The sequence below is a fragment of the Octopus bimaculoides genome, chromosome 5 (assembly GCF_046866305.1).
Source record: "Octopus bimaculoides isolate indiv1 chromosome 5, ASM4686630v1, whole genome shotgun sequence".
NCBI lineage: Eukaryota > Metazoa > Mollusca > Cephalopoda > Octopoda > Octopodidae > Octopus > Octopus bimaculoides.
The window spans coordinates 65,207,712-65,231,611 of NC_142932.1; the positions used below are offsets into that span (position 1 = coordinate 65,207,712).

At 37.4% G+C, this 23,900-nt stretch overlaps 1 long non-coding RNA gene and 1 pseudogene across 1 annotated transcript in view; both read left to right on the forward strand.

Annotated features, from left to right (window-relative positions):
* The window catches only part of LOC149135571 (uncharacterized), a 52,421-nt pseudogene extending 51,730 nt beyond the window's left edge, over positions 1–691 (forward strand).
* The window catches only part of LOC149135568 (uncharacterized), a 440,654-nt gene that overhangs the window by 252,867 nt on the left and 163,887 nt on the right, over positions 1–23,900 (forward strand). The gene's annotated exons all lie outside the window — the stretch shown is intronic.

Here is a 23,900-nt window from a genome sequence, read left to right on the forward strand (position 1 = left end):
TATTCATCAGCAAAATGTGTGTTCAAAGATTTTAAAATTGGATCATGCGCTTAGTTTGGTCACAAAGACAGTGAACTGTATCAGAGGTCATGCTCTCAACTAACATCAATTCAGCCAGTTGTTGGAAGATATAGATAATCAGTTCACCAATGTTCCATTCTGCACAGAAGTCTACTGGTTGTCATGCCACAAAGTGCTGAAAAGATTTTTATTTGTTGAGACAAGAAATAATTATGTTTTTGGAAATGAAAAGTCAAAACACAGATAAAATAAAAGATGAGAGTTGGCTCCTGGATCTGGCTTTTCTGTGGACAATAATGTACGATAAACTGATCTCAATTTGAAATTACAAGGTAAAAACAAACTCATCACTCAGTTGTATGATGACATCAAGTGCTTCATTACAAAATTAAGCTTATGGAAGTCACAGTTGTTAAATGACAATTTAATCCATCTTCCAAAGTGCAAAGAGCTGAAAAACAGCACTAATACTGAGTCTGTACTTAGCTTTGTCAAGTATGACAGTCACCTGGAAATGTTGTCAAAGGAATTTCAGGAAAGATTTCATGATTTCTCATCTTTTGAACATCCATTTGCATTATTCTCAGCACCATTTACCTTTGATGTTGCTAAGGCAGATGGAACTATTAGAAATGCAGTTAGATTCTTCACTCACAGCAAAATATTTTGAAGTGGGGAAAATTTCCTGAAAATTTCAAAAACGTCAGCAAGTTTGTCACAAAGATTATGGCAATATTTGGTTCTACCTATGTGTGAAAAGTTATTTTCCTTCATGAAATCAACAAAATCTTCTCAGAGAACAAGGCTGATTGATCAAGACTTGTCATCTCTGATCAAACTCAGAACTGCACAGACATTTCAGCCAAACATACCAAAAATTGTCAGCAAAAAGAGATGTTAAACCTCAGGACAAAACACTAAAAATGTTTGAATAGTCGTAAATAAATGTTCATTTTAAACAATAGTAATTTTTGAACAATGTGTTTCTGTTGCATTCAAATCTATGTTACAGTTTAGAATTTCATTTTCTTCTTTTGTTAAACTACTTCATTACTTGGCATTCTTGAATGTGGCAAAACCATAGTATGTTTCTAAGTTTAACTAAGAAAAATATTCTGGGATAATTTTTATTAAATGATTTCAATTATAATTGAAGCAAGTGCAGCCCTCCATGACAACACAAATGTGATCCATATGGCCCTTGGAGGACCCTCAGTTTGACCTACCTGCTTTAAAGCATGTTACAACATCTCACATACTGTCTACTATCAGAGCCAACCAAACTGGACTGTCACTGAAGAACACATGTGACCAGTTGTCATCTGTCCAAAGTATGTTGGCAAAAGCTAAATTCACTTCTCAGTTCTTCATACTCATGAGAGGTTTAATGATGGAGGGAACAGGCATGAAGTGAGATTTCCTTCAAATGATGAGCCACAATCTTCCAAGTTTCATTCATTCCGTAATCAAGATTTACTTGGCAAGAAATTCCTCCAGTAGTATTGAAATGGTCTCTTAATGACAGCCACTGAATCAGACGGTCTTGCCAAGCACTTGTTTTCCATGGTCTCCCTGGCTATTCTAATGACACAAACAAGCTCATTTCTTCATAAAGCTTGAGTATTCTTGAAACACTCTGATCTGTTCATGTCTATGGCAACAGCAGAACTTGTTTTCCTTCTTTTTCAATGTGACCACTCACTTCCTGATGCTTTCATCAACATTATGTCAACTTTCTATGGTTATTAATTCACAGCTGCTCAATATAAATCTTCACACTGTTTACATAGTTTACATTGGTCAAAGTGTTGCCAGATTTTACTTTTTGAATTTTATGCCACACGTTCTTTAATTTTGCACATTTTGTATTTTTTAAATAAACATTCTTTCTATTATAAATTATTTAGCTATTAATCACTTCCAACAAAATTTACTGCAAATAATGAACATACTTTAAAGTATATACAATAAAAATTCCATTCAAGAAAATGAAGTAGAAATGTAAATATCGTTAATTTTTATTTTCGTTCTCTAATTTTGGCCACTACAGTATGCATGGCTGTGATCTCACTTTAGTTGCCGGGTCTTCTCAATCAAAGCATATCTCCAAACATCTTGGTCTCCTGTCACTGCCTCTGTGAGGCCCAAAAATTAAGATAAAGTTGTTTTTTAATCTCAAATATACTCTCCTTCATTTTCTACAATGCTCTTCCATCTATCTGGTAGACATGAAAGGCCCCTCTTCCAAAATTCACTTCTCTGTGATGAAAAATACTCCTCCAGTACTGTTCAGACCTCGTCTACAAAATTCATATTTTTTCCATCCAAATGATTTTGAAGACTGCAGAATAAATGATAATCAGATGGGGCATTGTTTTCCATTCAAACTGCTTCAACCTTTAGAATGTCATCCTCACTGTATATGGCCAAGCATTATTCTAATGGAAGAATACCTTTCATCTTGAAACCAAAGATGGTTGTTTTTCTCTTAGAGCTGACTTAAGCCGCTCAAGTTGCTGGCAGTAGATCTCCTTTGTTATTGTTTAGTTCAGGTTTAAAAGTTCAAAGTGGACTAAACCTTTCATATCCCACCAAACAGATAACAACGCCTTACGTGGATGAAGATTTTCTTTAGCCTGTGGTGCCAGTGTTCCTCCTTTCCCTACCCACTGTCTTCAGTGCTTGACATTTTTATAGAGAACCCATTTCTCATCACCAGTCACTATTCAGTCCAAAAAAGGTTCCTTCATGAGACGTGACAGTAAAGTAGAGCATACATTCATACTGCGCATGATTAGACTCGGAAAGTTTGTGAGGAACCCATTGACTCAATTTGCTGACTTTTCTGATGGCACGCAGTTGTTGATGAATGGTTGAATGACCAAATCCAAGCTTCTCTGCTAGTTTCTCAACAGTTATGATCGAATTTTGTTCCACCGGAATTTGCATGTATATATATATATATATATATATATATATATATATATATATATATATATATGCATACATATCTTCTATCTATATCTATATATATAAAAATGAGAATGTCTGTCTGTCTGTCTGTCTGTCTGTGTGAATCCCTAAAACTCGAGAACTACGCAACCAATTTCATTCAAATTTTACACATGCCTTACCTTAGGGTTCCAGTTGTGTTTTAGTCAAAAAAAATTTTAACTTCTTGCAGAGTTCGAGCCCACCACAACATAATATCTCCTCCACTATTTAAGTATTACGTGTCAAAAGTGAAACAAAAACACTCATGTCAAATACTTTCACTTTAAAAATGAAACTATTCTATTAACTGAAACAATCACATTTCGATACTGTAATGACAGATACTTTCAGAGAGAGAGAGAAAGAGAGAAAGAGCGATAGAGAGAGAGATGTATATGTATACATATAGATGTATATGTACACGTTATTCCACTAACTGAAACAATCACATTTCGATACTGTAATGATAGATACTTTCAGAGAGAGAGAAAGAGATAAAGAGAGAGAGAGAGAGAGAGAGAGAGAGAGAGAGAAAGAGAGAGAGAGAGATGTATATGTATACATATGTGTATATGTACACGTATATGCATAGATATATATAGAGAGAGAGATCTATATGCATACATGTCTATGTATACATGTGTGTAGACGTATATATATATATATATAGATGTACATGTAATATGTACACATACATACATATATATACATGCATACAGATATCTATACATATATACACCCATCACACACAAACACATGCACACAAACACACACATTAGTCATTTGTTTTCTTATCCAAAACTACGTCAAAAGTACTGAACGGATCTTTATGAAATTTGAAAATTACATTCTATGTATAACGGCCATAACTCCCATGAAAATTCATATATTTTTGATGTTGATGAAATTTTAACCCGAACATAACAGATGAGCATTATTTGTAATTCAACGGTACGACAGTGTAAGACTACCTTTTCAGATATACTTACATTGTGATTTCTGCAATGTGGTGCATAAATTGTCAAGTAAATGAGACGCATCTTTGCCTCCACTGATTCACTTGCAAAGTGTTGAGTAAAATTATTTCGTTACAGACCTCCTTTGGGTCTTTTTATTATCACTGCGACACACATAGTCCCCAGTTGGTAACATTGATTTCAAGGCCCTCCTAGATGAGAGACTGGCATTCCACTTAATGTCTATGTTCCATGCTGGCATGGATTGGAGAGTTATTAATGTAGAAATATGGTATCGTAGCTACTAAGAGTTGAGGGTTGCGTAGTCTAGACAGCGTTTTTAGATTTCATTATTCTCTTTAACCCGGGCAAAGCCGGGTATTTCTGCTAGTATATATATAAAGATGAGAATGTGTGTCTGTCTGTCTGTGTGAATCCTTAAAACTTGAGAACTACACAACCAATTTCATTCAAATTTTACACATGTCTTACTTACGGTCCAGGTAGTATTTTAGGCCCAAAAATTTTTAACTTCTTGCCTAGTGCGAGCCCAGTGCAATATCACATCTCCTCCACTATTGCAGTATTACGTGTCAAAAGTGAAACAATAACATCTCTCTATTCTAATGTCAGACACTTTCACTTTAATACTGAAACTATTAAAGTGAAACTATTATCTCACATATATACATTAACTATAAAAACACTGTCTGGTAACATAAAATATAAACTGAAGCTACAACTTATTAAAATATTCTTATTGTTTCTTCAACTTACCGGACAAGGCCTCCTGGCTCCTTTTACTGCAGGCGAAGGAGTAAAAAACAAAGATATTTTGACTTGTCCAGGCATTGTTATTACACACAAATTAACAATTCGACTCGAGTGGTAAACACAAACCAGCTCGTGCTGTCTGCAAAACTCCCGCCAAATTAGCCAGAAACAGACACACACACACACACTGCCTAGTGACAACCCAGTACAATATCACATCTCCACTGTTGGAGTATTACATGTCAAAAGTGAAACAACAACATCTCTCTATTGTAATGTCAGATGTTTTCACTTTAAAAGTGAAACTATTATCTCACATATATACAGGCAAACACATACTTATATATAATATATGTTATGTATGTATGTATGTATGTATGTATGTATGTATGCATGTATATATATATATATATATATATATATATATATATATATATATATATATATGTATGTATGTGTGTATACATCTGCACATATGTATATATATAGTCTCCAGGTGGTAACATTGATTTCAAGGCCTTCCCAGATGAGTGACTGGTTATTCAAACACATTTATAGATTGTAAATTTATTTTGTTCAGTTACCTATCGGTATAGTGGTCAGTTACAAACTCCAGAGGCAACACTTTCATTTCCCTTTACTCCAAACATCACACGTTATTTCAATTGGGTCATGCCCTTCCAATTGCTATAGATCCATAATGCATCTTACGGCTGTGCCTGTCACCTCTATGGTGAGGAATCCTACATTGGGGAGTAGTAACCACTAGGCTAGGGTAGCTGACTGATTATCGTGATTATTCATCATTTGGTTTCCTGTAGCTTTGCTCTCATTTACAAACCCAGTAAACATACATATATTTCCTATTTCAAAGAAATTCAAACAATAGATATAATACCCAAGTCAAAAAGATTCTCAACAATTCAATTTATCTGGTTGACATTAAGACACCCACATTTCAGAGGTCCATGACCTCCATTTTTCAGGTGCAAAATCCTTTTAACAGGTTCCATAAGACTGGAATTTTGGAATCTGCGCACAAAGATCAGTAGTATGGGATACATGTATCATGATTAGAATTTTTTACAGAGTGTAAAGAGGGAAAAAACTCTCATCTGTAATTTTGATTAAATTCGAATCATAGATGATGATGAACTGGAATATTCATTAGAGAAAATATAACAGAAAAGTCTAATTCTTCCATTGCATGTAACACAGGCAACGCTGGGTATCTCTGCTAGTATGTATATATATATGTGTGTGTGTGTGTGTGTGTGTGTGTGTGTGTGTGTGTGTAGACATATATACACACACATACATACATGTAAATATACATATATAAATAGATGTGTGTATTTTTCCCTTGTTAACAATTAACACGGAAAGAATAGATAAATAGTTACCAGGGTAGCAAAAAAACCACACAAGTAAAAAGCTGTAACAACTTGTTTTTAAAAGTAGAAACTCCATGTTTATGTGGAATATTTTGTATAATATATATAAATGAATAAATGGAGTTAAACGCAGGTGTTATTCAAATTCTTTTACTTCCGACACCTGTTTCAAAGATATCACTGGTATTATTCCAAAGGAATAAAATGGTGTAAAATAATGAAATCTTCTCTTCAGGGAAATGAAGAAATGAAACTCGTCAATAAGACATTTTAACAGAAAATGATGGATATGTATAGTGATTAACTGAATGCTAATAAGTTTGTTTCAAAAAAACGTTAGATGATATGACGTTAAAGGTAGCCTATAGAAAAAGGATGGGTAAAAGAAAAAGAAACCAAATAAATGAGAAGTATATAACGATATGTATATTAAATAAAACCATATAGACTTGGAAAAAGATATATTTAGTGAATGTGAAATATAAGAAGAAAATTATAAATTATATATAATGATAGATATCACTTATATGAACTAAAAGCGTGTTTCTGCCAATGTTTACATCGGTATGCACACTCTATAACCGTGTTTACAAGGGGATTTTTAGAAAAAAGAATAAAAAATAGTTCAGAATTACAGAGAAGACAGAATTCCTTGCCTTTGTCACAAGGTATCGAGATTGGGAGAATCAACCAATCTACGTTAAATTGTTTATTGTGGTCTTTTAGATACCAAATTAATTTTTAAAGTCCTGTACTGTTATGTTTATTCCTATCCCTAAATGTAGAGTAATGATTAGAAATTCTTCTAGATAACTGAGAAGATGTGCTAACAATATAAAAAAATACTTCATTACCAGAAGTAATTTTACACTGGCATATAGAATTTTTAATTTTAGAGTTATTTGACATAAACTTGATTCTGTTGTAATTGACTTCAAATACAATAACCTTGTTGTCAATATTTCTAGGAGGATGGATGGTAGCTAAATTAATGTTAGTATTAGTAAATGTATCAATATTTAATAGTTTAATATTTATGTGAAGAGATAATATGTAAGCGATTTTTTGTGTTAGAAAAACCAATCCTAACCGTGAGTTGATAATAGAGTAATACCTAGAATTCTTTGGAAAATTCCTAATAATAGCATCACAAAACTGCAAAAGTAGATCAGATTTAATTTGCCTCCCATAAGGAATAATTAACCAAATTGTTTTATTATTAGTTATCTTATTTTTAGTATAACTATCTTTGAAAGACATGAATTTATCAGAACAAAAATAGGGGAATAAATAAGGGTTATCTCCCTTCCTCTGTTTGGTGTTGGCGTATAAATTAAAATTGATATCGTTTATATCTTTACAACTAGATTTCATATCTCCATTAGTAAAGGTAGAATAAGATTGAATGGAATTAATGTAGGTAACTTTCTCTGTATAACCTGCTTTAAGTAAGGCAGAGTTATAAAATTCAACCTTATCGTTGAAAATGTCAACATTAGCAGATAACTAGGACAATTTAATGAAATATTCTTAACTAAGTTCCTAGTAATTGCCCTAGAATCATTACTGAATTTGCTAATATACTTAATATTGGTCGATGGTTTATGGTATGGGAAGTCTGAGTTATTATATAAGTGTAATATCTAAAAAGTTGGCCTTCGTTACATCATCATCAAAAACGATGCTTAAGCCCATTCTACGGAAAAACTTAACTAAACTATTCTTAGCTTTTTTGTACTTTTTGGTCGGAAACATTTTGAAGGTAAAGTAAACAATCATCACAATATAGACCTCCATTTATGTTTGGGAACTGTTCTGCCATTTCAAAAAGTATATATATACAGACTAAATCAGCTACTTGTGCTGAATCAGAACTTCCCATTGTAACACCAAAACCATCTGGTGTGTCTTTATGGACCCACAGCTTATTGTCAAATTTTATGATAGATTTTCTGGCTGCCAACACAACATTAATTTCTTCCCTGGTGAGACCAGCTTTGTTGTGAGCAAGCCAAAGTGCCTTATTAAGTACTACTGGGTTGATGGATGAATAAAAACTAGAAATGTCAAACTGGATAAACTTAGTGCTCCTCTTACTAGTAATAGAACTAAACCAATCGATGACTGGGAATGAATTGGACCATAAACTAAGTTTTAATTTTTTAATTAGGCGCAGGAGTGGCTGTGTGGTAAGTAGCTTACTTACCAACCACATGGTTCCAGGTTCAGTCCCACTGTGTGGCATCTTGGGCAAGTGTCTTCTACTATAGCCTCGGGCCGACTAAAGCCTTTTGAGTGGATTTGGTAGACGGAAACTGAAAGAAGCCCATCATATATATGTATATATATGTGTGTGTGTGTGTGTGTGTGTTTGTGTGTATGTGTTTGTCCCCCTAGCATTGCTTAACAACTGTTGCTGGTGTGCTTATGTCCCCGTCACTTAGCGGTTCGGCAAAAGAGACCGATAGAGTAAGTACTAGGCTAACAAAGAATAAGTCCCAGGATCGATTTGCTCGACTTAAGGCGATGCTCCAGCATGGCCACAGTCAAATGACTGAAACAAGATTTTGACATATGGGGTATCAAAAGATGAAGTACTATTTTGGCTACAAATTAAACTTAATTTTCATTCACATATTTGCATTTCAAAAATTTGACATAATCTTTTCCATAAATCAACTATCATAAAAATTTTATACGATGATATCACATTTTCTATATGTGAGTGTAGCTTAAAAGACGTCAATCATCACGACACACACACCTTCACTCTCTCACTCTATCTCTCTTTCTCACCCTCTTTCTCTCTCACATACACACGCGCAAGCACGCAAGCATGCACACGCACATACACACACACGTCCATTTCATATAGACGTACATACATCTTTCACTTTCTTTCTCTGCTCTTTTCGCTTTCTCTTCTTGCAATTTCTGCTTTCTTTAAATAAATTTTTTATGGATACAACTGCTTACAAAAATAGGGATTAATGTATAATTTCTTTCTATGTTCATAATTTTTTGTTTACAATATTGGGAAAAATATGCCACCAAAGAAAAGACGAAATCTCTCCAGAAACAAGTATAAAGCAAGGAGGATTGTAGTAGACAGAGGTCCAATAGAATAGCTCTCCGAAACAGACTACGTACAAATTCGTTTTTCACTCCTGAAGCTGTTTTCAAATATGATCCATCCCATTCTTATAAAAAAATAACTCCGTCCAAATTGGTATGCTAAACACAAATTGTCTTTTCTGTAGAGCTTTAAAATTTTCAAATGAAACAAATGGTATGTGCTGCTCAGGCGGTCAGGTAACATTGCCAGTACTACCAACTCCTTCTCAACCTCTTATGGATCTTCTAGAAGGCATTTCCATTCAGTCAAAGGATTTTCTGAACAATATCACACAATACAACTCTGCAAATGACATAGTTTGGTGCATCTTAGAAGATAGATAAACATGAATTTACGACGACATCAAAGTTCAAGAGCAAGTCTATCACCTCATTGGTTCCCTGTTACCCACAAATGAACAACCACAGTTCCTCTAAATTTACTTTATGAGTGATGTAGGACAACAAACTCAAAGGAGGTGTCAACATTTCAGATGATGGGTCATGTTAGACACAGCACCGACTACTGAGAAAGAGAATATATCCACTGACAGCTTCTTGGTGCGTTCAAAAATCACATAACCCCCACAGGTAGGGCCTGAAATACTCCAAACGGATGCATAGCATGTTGCTTAGTCGAATTAGCCCATCATTAACTTCACAAATGTTTTGTTGTTAATGTTGCACTTTCCCATATCACCTGTTTCAACATAACTGTAATATATTATATACAAACTATGCCATTTTAATCCCAAGCAACGCTGGGTATCTCTGCAAATATATATATATATATATATATATATATATGAGCAGAATATGGATCTTGTTCAGGTATTCATTGATTTAACAAAGGCCTTTGATACTGTAAATAGGGCCTGTCTATGGAAAATACTTGGCAAACTTGGATGTCAGGATCACTTTGTATCTATAATTAAATCATTTCATGATGGGATGGAGGCTTGGGTCAATGCTGGTGGTGGCATGGTGGGACCCATTCCTGTAGAGAATGGTGTCAAGTAGGGTGACATCCTTGCCCCAACTCTCTTTTCTTTGTACTTTGCTGCTGCTTTTACTCATGCTTTTGCTAAGGTTAGCTGTCTGGGAATTTATGTCAGAGGTAGGCCCAGGAAGACCTGGGCTGAGGTGGTGAGGCAAGACCTTCGTACATTGGGCCTCACCGAGGCGATGACTACTGACCGAGACCTTTGGAAATGTGCTGTGCGTGAGAAGACCCGGCAAGCCAAGTAAGATCGTTGCCAGTGCCCCTGGACTGGTTCTTGTGCGGGTGGCACATGAGATGCACCATTTTGAGCGTGGCCGTTGCCAGTACCGCCTGACTGGCTCCCGTAGGATTTTCGAGCGAGATCGTTGCCAGTGCCCCTGGACTGGCTTGTGCGGGTGGCACATAAAAGACACCATTTCGAGCGTGGTCGTTTTCGTGCGGGTGACACGTAAAAGCACCCACTACACTCTCTGAGTGGTTGGCGTTAGGAAGGGCATCCAGCTGTAGAAACTCTGCCAAATTAGACTGGAGCCTGGTGTTGCCATCCGGTTTCACCAGTCCTCAGTCAAATCGTCCAACCCATGCTAGCATGGAAAGCGGACGTTAAACGATGATGATGATGATGATCGATCTTCTGGCCGCCTCTTTAATCTTCGCCGATTTGCTGCCAATTCAAAGGTTCTCCAGTCTATTATTCATGACCTCCTTTATGCAGATGATTGTGACTTAGTCACTCATACAGTGGATGACATGCAAATACTCATGAATTGCATTTCTGCTTCTTGCAAGGCATTTGGACTTGGCATTAGCCTGGACAAGACTGTTGTAATGTTCCAGCCTGCACCAGGAAATCCATATGTGAAACCAGCTATCTTGGTTGAAGGAACAATTTTGAAGGTAGTAGACAAGTTTGCCTACCTGGGCAGCACACTCAGCCATTTTTGCTCCCTGAATGAGGAAATATGTTTCAGGTTGCAGAGAGCAACTAATTCCTTCTGGTCTCTTCAGTCTCGTGTCTGGTTCCAGTACGGCATAGCAAGGCAAACAAAAGTTGCTGTGTACCGTGCATGTGTACTGACATCACTCCTCTACTCATGTGAGACATGGACTCTGTACAAACGTTAGGTAAGGGTCCTTGAACACTTTCATCAGAGATGTCTCAGGCACATTCTCAATGTTGGCTGGACCTCAAAAATTCCAGACACACAGATCCTGAGGACAGCTGATATCTTGAGTATTGAGACGATGGTGCACAAGCACCGGTTACGTTGGACTAGCCACCTTATTAGAATGAAGGATAGCAGGATTCCTAAGCAGATGCTCTATGGAGAACTTGTGAATGGAAGGAGACTCCGGCAGAAACCAAGGTTGCGCTTTAAGGACTGTGTCAAATCCTCATTAAAGGTCTGTGATATGCAGGACACTGACTGGGAGAACAATGCTTGTCATCGCCACAGATGGAGGAAGCAGATTAAGGAGGGGATCGACATTTTTGAGAGAGCACGTATCCAGCATGAAGAACTTAAGCGAGCTGCGCGAAAGTGCACCCACCAACGGAGCCACAAATGCAAAATATAAGTGAGTCCTGGAGCACAATGTTCCTGAAGGTCGGCAATGGTCTTCCTCGGTCACAAGTGGATGGTCATCATATATATATATATGGGAGAATTTACGAAAAAAAACAACAATAGACAAGGACAGGTAGTGTAAACAACAAAACAATGTATTAGTTTAACGCTCGGGAATAGAGAAAGTCTTTAACGTTTCGAGCTACGTTCTTCAACAGAAAGAATACGGAGAAAACCACGAGAAAAACACAGAGAAAAAAAATTGAATGTTTTGGTCAGTGATTTATCATGTATATATACGTATGTCTGTATGTATGTATCTATATATATCTATATATGTATATATATATATATATATATATATATATATATATATATATATATATATATATGTATGTATATATATATATATCTATACATGTATGTGTATATATATATATATATATATATATATATATATATGTATATATATATCTATGTATATATATATATATATATCTATGTATATATGTATGTATGTATATATATCCACTCACAAGGCTTTGGTCAGCCCGAGGCTATAGTAGAAGACACTTGCCCAAGGTGCCACGCAGTGGGACCAAACCTGGAACCATGTGGTTCATAAGCAAGCTACTTACCACACAGCCACTCCTACGCCTATATTGTTGATTTCCCATGAAAAACACAAACATGTGTAGAGAATATAAGAAATTGATCTACATCTCAATCATTAGACTAATGTAATCATGGATAAAATTTTAACTGAGTATATCCTTTTTTATAACTTGATAAAATATTGCTATGAAAATATTTAAGGGCTCGTTGGAAGTGTCTTCTTAGTACATTGTAACATCATTGTACTGCAGAGTTGTACATATTAAATTATATCTAAAAAATGACAGAAGTAAATCTGAGGAAGTTTAAGTTTTGTGGCACTTAACCAGTATTCTCAGTACCCTTTATACCAGGGAAAACATCAAAGTATCCATATTGACCTTTGTCTATTCCTTCAAACAGACCAAAATTAGATCAGCACTACAAGTAACTAGGTTACATATGGGAACTCTTTGAGGCTAATGAAAGCAATGGACTTGGTCAGCTTGATGAATCTGGATTGGAGGCCTGTAATAAATTGCTCAAAAGATTCAGGACGCATTTAGGGAGAAAGACAGGCCAGGTTTAAAATTTGAAAGATACAATTCCCAGGTCTTGCTACAATTGTGAAGAAATTAATCAACAATGGAAACAGATTCTACCAGGGTACAAAAATGACAGAGTAAGAGAACATTCCACAAGATATTGCTCCTTAAGATAAATGAAAGGACTTTTGAAAGAAGTGTCTCAGTGAATTATATTAAATCAAAATCTAAAGATTAAATATGAATTATTATTCTGCATCATAGTTTTTGTTGTCAAGTAAATTTTTCTAGATTTTTTTACAAAATGTAGATAATCTATGACACAAATTTTGTCTAGGAAATCTTTCTTATTGACTTTACTTCCTTATTTTATTAGTTATGTTACTGCTGTCCTTTGCCCTTCTACATCTCCATGTCACTTAAAGAAGTAAAAATCTCTCAAAAAAAATTAACAAAAATTTGATGAAAAATAGAAAATTATTTTATAAAAGCATATCAAATGTTAAACAATTTTTTGTAAAAAGGGCAAAGGATAACTTTGGAATTTTGTATTAACAATTATGGAAAACACCATAAAAGTAAATTTTGCCAGGTTTCTTTGTTTTTCCTTTTTTTTTTTTTTGGTGATTAATTTCTTCATCACAATTCTAGCAAGACCTGGTATACTTATCTTTCAAATTTTCAATCTTAGCCTGTCTTTCACCCTAAATGTGTCCCTCACGACATAACAAATATCTTCAATATTGCTTCTAAAGTTGCAAAAACATATCACAAAAACTTGAATAAAATCCATACTTTAGCCCCTTTTCTTTTCTTAGATGTAAAAACATAACGTATTTTTTCTCAAACTAAAATTTTCAAGCCATTTTTTTCATTTTGGCAATTTTTGACTTTATTTGCACATATCTCCCAACTCAAAATAGCATAAAATTTAATTTCTTAAAATTGAGCTTTTAGTCTACTTCTTTGTGTGTGTGTGTGAGAGAGAGGGAGAGAGAGCTCAGACATTTATTATAGCTTTCAGAAATTACAACAAAACACACATGGAAACCTTCAGTTTTTTGACATCCAGCCCTTGGCCCATTATGCTCTGCTTAGTTTAGGTGGCTCAGCTAGCAACAAGTTTCACTCCTACTTTGGTTTCAAGGATTTAGCAGTACAAACATTAATTATTCCAATAGTATGAAAATTTACAAATTTACAGAAGGAAAAAAAGACTTCTTCCACCCAGATTAACAACGAAAAGCAGATGCACAACAATAGTGGTCATCTTCAAGTAATATTAATGACCTTAATTAGTAAACTAAAAATAGAATATTTGTATGTTGAGAGAAATAAGTATTTACTGCAGATTCACAACAATAGGAAGAATTTTGACCTTTATCAACAAGTAAACTAAATTCAGTGTTGAAAGTAGGTGAGTGGAAGAGCGAAGTCATCATCATTATGGGTTTAACATTTGTTTCATTGGTTAACGAAGCTAATTTACAGTGTCATGTTGTACTAAATACAGTCCAAGTTATGTATGGGGCACTAGCATAATTTCAGCCATTAGTGGTAGGAGAGAAAGAGAGGCAGACACAGTTACTAAAAGAGGTGTGTATGTGTTTTTATAGCCAGTGTACTGACATTGAGGGCTGTTCAATGGTCAGACTGGCTAGGTTGCCATATTATCAACTTATGACTGAAAGTAACACAACATTGCCCCAGTGGTTATTATTGAGTGATTTTGTTTTAGAAGCCTTAATCTATACAGTTCCATGAAAGACAACTGTTCATCAGGGTGTGTAAAAGAAGAGTTATATGGATAGGAGGAGAACCTACACAGAACGACAGACTGAAAAAAATATTCTTAGTCAGAAAGATAGGCAGGCTGTTCTATTTACTAGAAATTAGTCAAATACACCTCAAATCATACCACATTGGTTTATGTAGTCTTGGTGACATTAGTTATGGAAAGAAATGGTGGTAACAGTTTCATATGAGATGTCTTTGATAGTAGGCCAGCTCAATCAGGTAAGCATCACCAACAAAAACATTCTGACAGCAGGATGTAGAATATGACAGAAATCAATAATGGACAATGATAAAGTTAATATTGCATTAGTTATCAAAAGTCACTTATAAATGTGAGAGATGAAAAGTGGAACGGTTACTGGGAGGTGAATGCAGATTTATCAGGGTGCCAGAGACTCTTTCCCATCCCAGTTACAAAAAAAACAGACATTTTAATGTGATGTGAAGGAAAGAAAGTTGTAAATCTAGTCGAGTTAACAGTTCCTCATGAAGATAACATGGATGCTGTTCGGGCTCGAAAGACTGACTGTTATGTAAACCTCCTCAAGGAATGTGAAGATGCAGGCTGGAAAGCGGAGCATTTTCCAATCGAAGTTGGATGTAGAGGGTTTGTTGGACACAGTGTGAGACGACTGTTGTTGTCTTTAGGCCTAACTCGTCGTAAGGTAAATACCACCATGACCGATATCCAAACTACAGTGGAAAAGGCTAGCTACTGGATATGGTTAAAAAGAGACGATGAGCGATGGCTAGAGAAATATTAAGCTATATTTAATAACCAGTTGATCTAGCAAGCAACGCCTCATATCAGTGAGGAGTGCTGATGCACATTGATGCCATCGAGAGGTAGGCCCCGAAACAGCACGCATTCTCAACTGATGACCCCATACACTTGTTGGCTTCCGGTATGCAGAGTTCTAAACTGGTAGCACTTGCATGTGCAAGTTGTTTGCAAGACATCTACAACAATTGTTTTAACAAATTACTCAAACTTCACACAACAAAAATGTAAAAAATATATAAAACTTCTTGTTTCGGTGAGCAAAAAAAAAACAAGTTAACATAGTGGAAGGAAGGGTCTGTGAAGGTGGGGGGAGAGAGAAAGAGAGAGTATTCTCATCACCACCACCACTATTATTATCATTAACATTTTTACATTTACTTTTTTTCTCTTCTCCCAAGTTAAGAACATTAAAGCCGAGTCTGAACTTTAGATCAAGTTTCTTCCTCTGATTATATAATTAACTTTTAAATTACTTCTGCTAAAATTTCATCACACATTTTAATGCAATGTAAGTAGAATGATATTTTGTTGTTAGCTTAAATTCATTTGCTCAGTTTCTCTAGCTGCTATTCTGATTTTTGAGTAAATAAGAAATTAGTATAGTAACAACAACAGGGTTGTCTCTGAATCAGGAATTAAAAGTATGGAAAAGCTTGTCACCATTTCTAAATATAAACATTCTTTGGCTATTCGACGCAAATGAGACCTGGCTATGTAGCAGATCAACTCTACTGTATAGCAGATGTTTGTTTAATATTTACTAAGAAAAACTTGATAAGTTTGAAGACTCTTCCTTGGTGAAAAATTAATTTAAATGAGATTTCTTTTCTTCAGAATTATGACTTAAATATGTAGTACAGATGACTTTAATACTTTTAAATAAAAAGTTTATTTTTAATCCTGGTATTTATTCTACAGAAGTAGCAGCAGATTGCTTTAGCATAACTCAAATATGTTCTCTATATATTTCTAGGACAAACAGGTTTTTTTTTACAGAAGTAGGGAAGAGAAATATAACATTTTCTGGTTGAATGAGACTTTGAATTGAGTCAGTTCGATGATAGAAACAGAACTTGAAGAGTTTAATAGAAATGTATTCAATGTCTGTGCAAAAAAGACTATATATCCCTTAACCCCTTTTGCCAAACACACCCTCACTATACTCACTGGTCTTTATCTGCTCTCATGCATCTACTATTCTATCTTTACTTCACACTGTAGTATATTATTCCAATTCAATCCTAATTCAATCTCTATTCAAAAATGGAACTAGTATATTCCATTATCCTTTCCACAGATTACCATCGAATCTTCACCTATGGAACTTCTAATAGACTTTATTTTTTACCTATGATTTTATTAATTCTTTGATCATGGAACTACTAAATGTATATACTTTTCATTCTGATCTTTCTTTCATTTTTCAATAAACTGGCAAGTACCAATGTCCTCAAGTGAGGATATTTTTCATTTCTATGTTTTCTTACTTCTCTCTCCTTGATGATGGCATACTTAGCTTATGTGGAATCCTTACTTAATATCATGAACCATATGCTCAGCCATTCTAGAAACAACTGTAAGAGACTGTACTTTATCATCATAACTACTCTGCACTATGTTTATATTCGCTATTTAAATTATGTTTTTTTTTGAGTAATGCCAAATGTCTTGCTTTTTCATTTTCTATTTCAATCTATATCCACTTACTCAAGGGAAACAACTTCTAGCTACCTTTGACAGGCGATTTTAGTACCGCATTTTTCAGTTGCAGTTCAAGCAGGAGTTCTAGCTCTCATAGTACAGATTCTCCGCCAGGCTGTCATCACACTTGCCCTCTACCAGCCCTCTATAGTACACCGATGTGGTATCCCCTCCATCAGCATTACTCGTTTGGGAGAGAAGCATGAGCGCCTGTCAACACTCTGTTTGCCAAGAACCCAGCCTTGGTCTGTGCCTGATCCAAGTTTCCTGTTCACAAAAAGAAGTGAACCAGGCAAATATCTCGTCAATAAATGGAGACCATACCCACTCACCATCCAGGTAGAGCCAGAGATGCCTCAACTTCAGTGCATGCCTGCACATCTTTAGCCAAGGAATCCCTAACCCACCCTTTAACGGTTGTTGGCAGCAGATAGAGCACTTTACAAGAGGCCGCCTGCCCTCCTACAAGAAGTGAAAGAGCATGCATTCCAACTTGTTTAACCACGAATCGGGGTATGGCACGACGGTTAAGCAGTAGGTAACGACAAATGTGATAAACACATTTGCCACCTCCGCCCTCTCTTTCAGGGATAGCCTCTGCCTAGACCAGGTCTGAGTTATGGATGCCACCCTTCCCGTAACCTTGCTCCTATTCTTCTCTATCTGGAAGTCTGGACTAAACCAGACTCTAAGCATTTTCACCAGACTGTCTGTCCAGCATCCGATGGTGCTGTAGGACGGCATCGACTTGCCTCTCCAGGTGCTGAGCTGCAAGCCAACCACCTTATCCTGGTTAATTCTTGCTCATGCCACCACTTTGTAATCCTTTAGGGCCTCACCTGCCCTCTGTAGGTTCTGGTCCCTGGACATGATGACAGTAACATCATCCGTATACGCTGAGACTGACTTTCCATACCCTAGATTTTGCGGGTCTCCACTCATTGCCTCCAATCTTTGCAGAAGTGGCTCGAGAGCCAATACATAGAGCAGGGGCAACAGTGGACAACCTTGACAAACCAAGAGTTTGATACTGAACAGCTTTGAAAAGAAACCATTCACCCAAACTACCAACTTGATGTTACTATATAAAGCATTGATCCAACCACGGAATGTCAGACCAAAACTGGCCGCCTCGAGTATTGCCACCAGATACCAATGGTCTCCCTACCAAAGGCTCTGGATTGGTTTAAATTGACCAATGCCCCACCCTTGCCAGGAATCCTATTTACTCTTTCTAAGGTATAGCATATAAAGTGGAGATTATCATGTATGGTCCTGCTGGGGATGATACAGGTTCACGCCTCCCTGATGATACCATTTGCAACTTTCGCCATCCTCTTTGCTAAAACCTTGGCCAGAATCTTCAGTTCTGTGTTAAGCAGAATGATGAGCCTAAAGTTGTCAATTACGTCCTCCTTGTTTGGGTCCTTTCTGATCAGTACCACCACTCCCTGGCTTACAGACGCAAGAATACTCCTGTTCTGCTGCTAGTTATTGAAGACACAGGCCAGCAGGTGCCCAAAGAAGTCTGGCATAATATAATATAATTGATACGGGAGACCATCGTAACCTGGCAGCTTGTTCCCACCCCACTCCAACAATACCTCCTCCACTTTCACAGCTGTGATCGGCTCATCACAGCACTCCGCCACCCACCCCAGAGGCGCAGTAGACCAGCAAGAAAGTCTGTGAGGTCCTCCCTACACTCTGGCCCATCACCTTCCCACCCCCAAAACAGTCCGGCAAAATTCTCGTGTAAGACTATACACATCTCCTAGGGCTCATATACAATTTGCCCCTGTTAGTTCTTCAAAGACCTTAATGTAGCATTATTGCCACATTGAAACTCTACCACATGAGCCCATCCGGTGGTGTTGATACATTCTTGGCCCATTGCACCTATCTTAGTTCTGACTCTGCAGCCCTCATGTTTAGCCTTGAGATGATGCCTGAGCACCATTGTCGCGGTCAACACTCTAGAAGCAGAGAAGATCTCATTGCCTGCTCTAAAGCGTTAACTAAATCCCTTTCTACACTATTTCTATTCTTAGCTAACTCTCGACTAAATCTAATTAACTCTTTTTTTATGGCTCTTTTGAGGGCATACCACCATTTGTTGTTAATAACGGTCCCTGTCAATGCCCTCATCACTAACTGTCTAATCCGGCTCCTGTATGCTTCACAGGTCAGTAGTGACTTGTTTAGCTTCCAGTAGCCGGATCCCTGTCTAGTCATACTATCTATGTCCAGCTTACAGGTCACCAGTTTGTGATTGCTGTAGCTGACAATGGTTAATTGTGGACAACTAGCTATATTCTTGTCCTTACTCCTAATTAATATTCTGTCTAGGTAAGATCTAGATGACCCATTATTTCTTGATCACATCCACTGTGGAACATCCAGGTGATCTAGTCTGTATCGCTCTGCCAGATGGAAATGTCTGAGCAGGTCGTTGAGGCAAGAGTTAGCGTAATCTACGCGTGTATCGCAGATTGCACTGAAGTCACCTAACACCACTAACGTGTGTGAAGTACCTAGAAAGTTTTTCAGGTTCTTCAAAAAGTCAGGCTGTCCTGTACTCCCCAGGGTATAAACTTCCACCAACCTGAAGGCCTTACCACAACTGAGTGTCACATCTAGGACGGCCAGCCTACCTTCCGGATTGACAAAGATTGTTCTAGTTTGAGTCCCTTCCTGAGTAGAACTATGACTCCCCTCGCATCTTCCGGTTGACATGGAGAAATGACTTTTTCATAGTCATTAAGGAGCGGTGCTAAGTCCTGCAGTCCCCTCAGTCTAGTCTCAGTAAAAGCTATTACATCTAACCAATGTGACCTGAGATCGTTTAGGAGGCAAGCTTGCTTCCAATCCAATTTCAGGCCATGCACATTTATACATCCTAAATCAAGTGAGTACATGATTGGTGCTTAGTATTTTTAAGTGTGTTCAGGCCAGGAAGTAGGTCCTTCCTCAACCATTTCACCATTCCAGCAGTGGTTGGTGGGTTGATTGTTAGTTCTCTGTACATATTTTCAGAGAAATTTCTTACCCAAGGACCGATGTCTATTGGGTAAGTTTTTTCTATGTTTTCTGGGGTATCTGTGTTATCTGGTGGTTTGAATGTTTTTGTCATTTTCTATTTTGCTATGATTTAAAAAAATTTTTTGTTTTTGTTATTAATAGCCATTATGGCCATGTGGGGTGGGAAGGTTCGGGTCTGTGTATCCTGTGGCTGTGTTTGTGTTGGTGTGTATTTTTGAGTGCCTGTGTGTGTTTGCGATGTTGTGTGTGTTTGAGTGTGTGCGTGGATGTTCAGTTGGGTTGCGAATGTGCAGGTGTTTCTGTGGGGACATAGTTTGAGCCTTTTCTTTTTCTCTTTTTTCTCCTCATGTGCTCCCACTCTGTGTATTCTTCCGTCTCTGTCTCTGTCTCTGTAGTGTCTTGAACAGATATACCCTCTGTTTTCTTTGTGTTTTGTTGGTTTTTCACCGATGTTGTAGATGTTTCTAGTTTTGTCAGCCATGGTGGAGGTGCTGCTGGCTCTGTCACCAGTGCAGCCTCTGCTGGCTTCTTCTTCAGTGGGGAGGCTTCTTTTTCTGCCACTGGTGGTGGCTAGCATTCAACCCTAATATGCCCTTTTTGACCACATTTATAGCACCTTTCCTGCCTTCCACATTTACCCTCAACTTTGTCTCCCCCACCAAAAAAATATTGATTATTTTTTTTCTAGGTCTTCTGTTGCAGCCTGAATTATCAACTCTAAGGCCTGCCTTACCCAGTTCAATTTATGGTACCTGTAGGCTTGAAGGATAGTTATTTTATCCTCCAAGCCCATTAATATGGCATCAATAAGCCAAGCAACATCTATTTCCAGTAGTATTCCCTCCACCCTTACCTTGGAAGTTCATCTACCAAGGTATGTGGATAGGAGAGCCACCTCGGCTGTTTTCAACAAGTTTGTTGAATGTTGCCTGGCTTTTTCTTCGGTATGAAAATGCACCTCCACCATGCTGTATAACTTTCCTATGGTTATGTAGGTAACATCCATCCAAATGGGGTGAAGGCATTTCCTTACAGCTTCTTTAGTTGCCTGTTCTATTCTTTTTGCTTTCACTGACACTGTTTTATAAACCACAGTTTTCCTTACTGCATTCCTTACTTTCACTTATTACCCTCTCTTTGTAGTATATTCTTGTGTCTAGCAGTCAACGTGAAGTTTACATTTCTCTCCACGTTTTCTTCTTTTCCACTTTGTTTTGCTTTCTTCTGTCTATCCCTTTCTTTTATTCTACATTCCATGCCATCATGTTCTAAACCACATGCTGTTAGTGTTTCTTCGTCACTGGACAAGTTATTCATGTTTCACTCAAAAAATTTTTTAAATGTTGAAATTCTACCTTCCCCCTTCAAGGAAGGGGGCATGTATTGCTTGTCTGCAACACGGCAGAAATACAGTATTTTTACACAAAACAAATTCAATTAAAAATAAATTTTAGCACATAAGACGCATACACTTACTTCAGACTTACTTTTTCACTGCTGTTTCCAAAATTCTTCACATTGCCATTGCCGAGTGTGTGGCAATATTTAATAGTCTTCCAGGACAAAACAGTGGCACTAACACAATGATTTTATTACAACCACAAGGGTTAAACAAAGAGGAGACAATACAAGGGATAAATGAGGTTGGGGACTTTTCAAATGATATGAATAAATATATAATTACGAAGGAAGGTAAAACAAAAACTGAATGGACACACAACCATATTCCTGCATTGCACTATTTATTTTGTCCTTTTTGTAACCCTGCTTAATTTGGCCCTTAGCTATTTCCTTCCATCTTTTTTCATACTTTTTTGCTGTCAGGCATTTCCTCTCCAGATGTGCTTTCCCTCTGAGGTGATATAAAAAGAGGTTCACTAAAGCATGCCTGGAGACTAAGGTGCCTGATGCAATATTACTTCCATGTGTCTGGCATATCATCTCTTTTGCTATAGTTATTACGGCTAAAAGGCAAAACTTCTCTTCTCCTTTTCGAGGTGCCAGCAGAACAATCTTAATAACTGATTTGGCTGACAGCTGAACTCTCCCCAGCTGTAACAGTATCTGTTCGGTAGAAACCCACAGGTCCAAGAGACACAGACACTGTCCAATTGCATGCAAAACAGTTTCATTGCTCTGCCCACAATGTGAGCACATAGGTGAAACGGTGACACCGTGCTTCACGAGCTTATCCCAAACTGGCAAGGCACTTTGAAAGCACATCCAAGCCAGGGGCATCTGGAAGTTGTCCATAGGTCCCAGGCTGAAAGTCCTTCAATGCAGGTTGGCAAGCTGACTTTAATTGAAATCCAGAGTCTCCCCCAGGCCATCATCACACTTGCCCTCTACAAGCCATGGTGGTAGCCCCTCCGCCGGCATTGCTTGTTTGGGAGAGAAGCACGAGCACCTGTCAACACTCCGCTTGCCAAGCTCCCAGCCTTGGTCTACGCCTGATCCAAGTTTCCAGTTCACCAAAAGAGGTGATCCTGGGAAATATCTTGTTAATGAATGGAAACCACACCCGCTCACCATCAAGGTAGAGCCAGAGATGCCTCAACCTCAGCACATGTCTGCGCATCTTTAGCCAAGGCATCCCTAACCCACCCTTAAGTGGCTGTTGGTAGCAGATAGAGTGCCTTACAAGAAGACGCCTGCCCTCCCAACTATATCACTTACTCAGACCGCCACTATTTATATGTAGTGGTCCAGTCCATTCTTGCCAGGGAGTGTTGTACTCTCACACAACACATATGTATGTATATACATAAATATATATACAAGAATACTGGCATGCACACACGCACACACATGCAATAAGGTCTCAGACAGACAAATGCAACCTAAGAGAAAAGTTACTGAAAAGGTTACAAATAGCAACAAAAGAGCTTTAACAAAAAAGAAAAACAAAAACAAAAAATTACTGTTCAACTAAGTTAAACAAACAATCAATTAATTGAATATTTAACCAATCAACTAATAATAAAGGAGAAGAATTGAGCCAGTGCATGTGTTAATAATATTGGCATAATGACTTTCCCTAGACACAACAAAATGTGTATGCATGTGTGTATATGTGTGTGTGTGTGTGCGTGTGTGCGTGTGTGTGTATATATATATATGTGTGTGTTTGTGTGTGTGTCTGTATATGCATGTGTGTGTGTGAGTGTGTGTGTATACACGCACACACAGAGAAAGAGAGAGAGAGAGAAAAGTAGCTTCTTCATTAGAATCAAGAGTAGGAATGTAAATTCTTTTCAGTATTATTTTAACAATTATTTCTGGAAGTAAACTGGATTACTACCAATTGCTATCTTTACTAAAAACCCTACTTGCGAAGACCTGTAGAGGCAAGTGAATTTGGAATTTGAAATCTGAAATCGAACAAATCCAACGACTGGCACCCGTGCCAACCTCTCCTTCATTGGACACTAAACTCTGCTTGCGAAGACCTGTTGGGGCAAGTGAAATCGTAATTGAACCATACTCGATGACTGGCACCTACGCCAGTGGAGCACTAACAGCACTGTCCGAGCATGTCCATTGCCAGAGCAGCTGTCTGGCTTCCATGCTAGTGGCCCGTAAATAGCACCATTTGAGCGTAATCGTTACCAGC